The following is a 5,234-nucleotide window of genomic DNA, read 5'->3' as shown; positions in this document are numbered from 1 at the left end:
ATTGCTCCAAAGTACTTAGCAACTTGCTCTTCAGTAACATCTTCATCCTCTTCAGAGGAAGAATACTCATCAGAGCTCATGAATGGCAGAAGTAAATCCAATAGAATCTCTATGGTCTCAGTGTGAGCCTCAGATTCCCATGGTTCCTCATTAGGGAACTCATTGGAGGCCAGTGGACGTCCATTGAAGTCTTTCTCAGTGGCGCTCACTACCTCTTTCTCCTCTCCAAATTCGGCCATGTTGATGGCCTTACACTCTCCTTTTGGATTCTCTTCTGTATTGCTTGGAAGAGTACTAGGAGGGAGTTTAGTAACTTTCTTACTCAGCTTACCCACTTGTGCCTCTAAGTTTCTAATGGAGGACCTTGTTTCAGTCATGAAACTTTGAGTGGTTTTGATTAGATCAGAAACCATGGTTGCTAAGTCAGAGTGGCTCTGCTTAGAATTTTCTGTCTGTTGCTGAGAAGATGATAGAAAAGGCTTGCCATTGCTAAACCTGTTTCTTCCACCATTGTTGTTATTGAAACCTTGTTGAGGTCTCTGTTGATCCTTCCATGAGAGATTTGGATGATTTCTCCATGAAGGATTATAGGTGTTTCCATAGGGTTCTCCCATGTAATTCACCTCTTCCATTGAAGGGTTCTCAGGATCATAAGCTTCTTCTTTAGATGAATCATCCTTAGTACTGCCTGGTGCAGCTTGCATTCCAGACAGACTTTGAGAAATCATATTGACTTGCTGAGTCAATATTTTGTTCTGAGCCAATATGGCATTCAGTGTATCAATCTCAAGAACTCATTTCTTCTTATACGTCCCATTGTTCACAGGATTCCTTTCAGAAGTGTACATGAATTGGTTATTTACAACCATTTCAATGAGTTCCTGAGCTTCTGCAGGCGTCTTCTTCAGATGAAGAGATCCTTCAGCAGAGCTGTCCAATGACATCTTAGACAGTTCAGACAGACTATCATAGAAGATACCTATGATGCTCCATTCAGAAAGCATGTCAGAAGGACACTTTCTGATCAATTGTTTGTATCTTTCCCATGCTTCATAGAGGGATTCACCTTCCTTCTGTCTGAATGTTTGGACTTCCACTCTAAGCTTACTCAATTTTTGAGGTGGAAAGAACTTTGCCAAGAAGGCATTGACTAGCTTTTACCAAGAGTTCAGGCTTTCTTTAGGTTGTGAGTCCAACCATATCCTAGCTCTGTCTCTTACAGCAAAAGGGAATAGCATAAGTCTGTAGACCTCAGGGTCAACCCCATTGGTCTTGACAGTGTCACAGATTTGTAAGAGTTCAGCTAAAAACTGATGAGGATCTTCCAATGGAAGTCCATGGAACTTGCAATTCTATTGCATTAGAGAAACTAATTGAGGCTTAAGCTTAAAGTTGTTTGTTCCAATGGCAGGGATAGAGATGCTTCTCCCATAGAAGTCGGGAGTAGGTGCAGTAAAGTCACCCAGCACCTTCCTTGCATTGTTGGCATTGTTGTTGTTTTCGGCTGCCATGTCTTCTTCTTGTTTGAAGATTTCTGTTAGGTCCTCTACAGAGAGTTGTGCTTTAGCTTCTCTTAGCTTTCGCTTCAAGGTCCTTTCAGGTTCAGGGTCAGCCTCAACAAGAATGCTTTTGTCTTTGCTCCTGCTCATATGAAAGAGAAGAGAACAAAAAAATATGGAATCCTCTATGTCAGAGTATAGAGATTCCTTGAGATGTCAGAGGAAAAGAAGAATAGAAGGAGGAGGTAAAAGAATTCGAACTTATCAAAAGGGATAGAGTTCGAATTGTGCACTGAGGAGGAGTGTTAGTCCATAAATAGAAGGATGTGAGAAGAGGGAAAGAAATTTTGAAATTAAAGTAAAAGATTTTAAAATAATTAAAAGAAATTTTGAAAAATTGATTGGTGATTTTCGAAAACTAAGATTGAGAAAGTAATTAAGTGATTTTTGTAAAAGATTTTGAAATTAGAAATCAAAAAGATATGATTGAAAACTATTTTGAAAAATATGTGATTAAAAAGATATGATTGAAAAGTTATGGTTTTAAAAAGATATGATTTGAAAAACAATTTAAAAAGATTTGATTTTGAAAATTAATGACTTGGCTAACAAGAAATTTAAAAGATATGATTCAGACATTAAACCTTTCTCAACAGAAAAGGCAACATACTTGAAATGTTGAATCAAATCATTAATTGTTAGCAAGTATTTTTGAAAATGGAAAGAAATTGATTTTGAAAATATATGATTGAAAAGATATGATTTGAAAAAGATTTGATTTTGAAAAATTATGAAAACTTGAAAAAAAATTTGAATTAAAAACAAAATCTTCCCTCTTGTGCCATCCTGGCGTTAAACGCCCAGAATGGTATCCATTCTGGCGTTTAACGCCCAAAACTCTACCCTTTTCGGCGTCTAAATGCCAGTTTTCCTTTCTCACTGGGCGTTTTGAACGCCCAGCTTTTTCTGTGTTATTTCTCTGCTGTATGTTCTGAATCTTCAATTCTCTGTATTATTGACTTGAAAAGACACATATTAAAAAATTTTTTGAATCTTTAATGATGAGGAATAATCAAAATGCAACTAAAATCAAATAAACAATGCATGCAAGACACCAAACTTAGAAGTTTGTATACTACTGACACTAACAAATTGAGAATGCATATGAGAAATAACAAAACACTCAAGACAAGAGAATTTAAAGATCAGAGCAAAGAAATCATCAAGAACAACTTGAAGATCAATGAAGTACATAATGCGTGAAAATTAGAAGACTAAAAACATGCAATGGACACCAAACTTAAAATTAGACACTAGACTCAAACAAGAAACATAAAATTCTTTTTGGTTTTACGATTTTATAATTTTTTTGGATTTTTTCGAAAATAAAAAGTAAAAAGGCTTAAACATAAAATAAAATTACCTAATCTGAGCAACAAGATGAACCGTCAGTTGTCCAAACTCGAACAATCCCCCGCAACGACGCCAAAAACTTGGTGCACGAAATTGCGACCATTAATGGCGCCATCAACATGGTACGCTCAATTGCAATCTCAACTCTTTATCACAACTTCGCACAACTAACCAGCAAGTGCACTGGGTCATCCAAGTAATAAACCTTACGCGAGTAAGGGTCGATCCCACGGAGATTGTTGGTATAAAGCAAGCTATGGTCATCTTGTAAATCTCAGTCAGGCGGATTCAAATGGTTATGGAGGAATGATGATTAAAAGATAAATAAAACATAAAACAAGGATAGAGATACTTATGTAATTCATTGGTGAGAATTTCAGATAAGCGTATGGAGATGCTTTGTCCCTTCCGTCTCTCTGCTTTCCTACTGTCTTCATACAATCCTTCTTACTCCTTTCCATGGCAAGCTGTATGTTGGGCATCACCGTTGTCAATGGCTACAGTCCCGTCCTCTCAGTGAAAATGTTCAACGCGCTCTTTCACAGCACGGCTAATCAGCTGTCGGTTCTCGATCATGTCGGAATAGAATCCAGTGATTCTTTTGCGTCTGTCACTAACGCCCCACAATCGCGAGTTTGAAGCTCGTCACAGTCATTCAATCCTTGAATCCTACTCAGAATACCACAGACAAGGTTTAGACCTTCCGGATTCTCTTGAATGCCGCCATCAATTCTAGCTTATACCACGAAGATTCCGATTAAGGGATCCAAGATATATCCACTCAATCTAATGTAGAACGGAGGTGGTTGTCAGGCACACGTTCATAAGTGAGAATGATGATGAGTGTCACATAATCATCACATTCATCATGTTCTTGGGTGCAAATGAATATCTTGGAATAAGAATAAGCTGAATTGAATAGAAGAACAGTAGTAATTGCATTAATACTCGAGGTACAGCAGAGCTCCACACCTTAATCTATGGTGTGTAGAAACTCCACCGTTGAAAATACATAAGAACAAGGTCTAGGCATGGCCGAGAGGCCAGCCAACAACAATCTAAGAACTAGACGTCCAAAGATTATCCTAAGATCTAAAGTGATCAAAAGATGCTAATACAATAGCAAAAGGTCCTACTTATAGATAACTAGTAGCTTAGGGTTTACAGAAATGAGTAAATGACATAAAAATCCACTTCCGGGCCCACTTGGTGTGTGCTTGGGCTGAGCATTGAAGCTTTCATGTGTAGAGACTTTTCTTGGAGTTAAACGCCAGCTTTTGTGCCAGTTTGGGTGTTTAACTCCCAGGCTTGTGCCAGTTCTGGCGTTAAACGCCAGAATTCTTGAGCTGACTTGGAACGCCTGTTTGGGCCATCAAATCTCGGGCAACGTATGGACTATTATACATTTCTGGAAAGCCTAGGATGTTCACTTTTCAACTCAATTGAGAGCGCGCCAATTGAGCTTCTGTAGCTCCAGAAAATCCACTTTGAGTGCAGGGAGGTCAGAATCCAACAGCATCTGCAGTCCTTTTCAACCTCTGAATCAGATTTTTGCTCAGGTCCCTCAATTTTAGCTAGAAAATACCTGAAATCATAGAAAAATACACAAACTCAAAATAAAGTCCAGAAAAGTAAATTTTAACTAAAAACTAATAAAAATATAGTAAAAACTAACTAAAACATACTAAAAACATACTAAAAACAATGCCAAAAAGCGTATAAATTATCCGCTCATCAAACATACAACCACAAGAACGAATTCAAAACACACAAGAAATATGGCAGAAATAAGTATGATGCATGTCTAGCCTTAGTGCAGGTAATGAGCTCTTCCGTCGGTTTTTGACCCACACCCGACATTACATCCTTACGAACGTTGTCTCTTATTGACATCTCTTCGGGGTATAGTGCTTGGTACACTCTTGGGTTATAGCGCCCGCACCCTTTTGGGCTTTGGCACCCCTACCGCTCTCATGATTAAAGTGACGGGTCACACTCTTAGGTTATAGTGCCCATACCTCTATGAAAATAATCCAGCTAAAATTTTAACAGCCAACAATCACAGATTTAAGCAACATACATTAACAAACAATAATCCAACCACATATATCAATTAATTCATAACTTCAACCGATTAAAGAGTCAAACCCTACCTCTGTGAAGCACAGAACACACACCAGATACTGAAGGAAGTTTCTGATTGATCAGACGGTGTGAAAATGTCAAAAACTCGGTGGTTCCTCCCTTTCCTTAGTTCGGCCGAACTGGTTCCTGGCAGGGACAACTCCACTTCGCGATTCCACAGAACAAACACACACGTCA

At 38.3% G+C, this 5,234-nt stretch overlaps 1 non-coding gene across 1 annotated transcript; it reads left to right on the top strand.

Moving 5' to 3' along the window:
• The first annotated feature begins 998 nt into the window (after positions 1-998).
• Positions 999-1,106, top strand: LOC112766184 (small nucleolar RNA R71). The gene has a single exon (XR_003184182.1). It is a non-coding gene; the product is annotated as a small nucleolar RNA R71 (small nucleolar RNA).
• Positions 1,107-5,234: the final 4,128 nt, after the last annotated feature.

This window comes from Arachis hypogaea, chromosome 2 (genome assembly GCF_003086295.3).
Source record: "Arachis hypogaea cultivar Tifrunner chromosome 2, arahy.Tifrunner.gnm2.J5K5, whole genome shotgun sequence".
In the NCBI taxonomy this organism is placed as follows: domain Eukaryota; kingdom Viridiplantae; phylum Streptophyta; class Magnoliopsida; order Fabales; family Fabaceae; genus Arachis; species Arachis hypogaea.
Note: the sequence above shows the minus strand (reverse complement) of the source record. Positions and strands in the feature narration are given on the sequence as shown.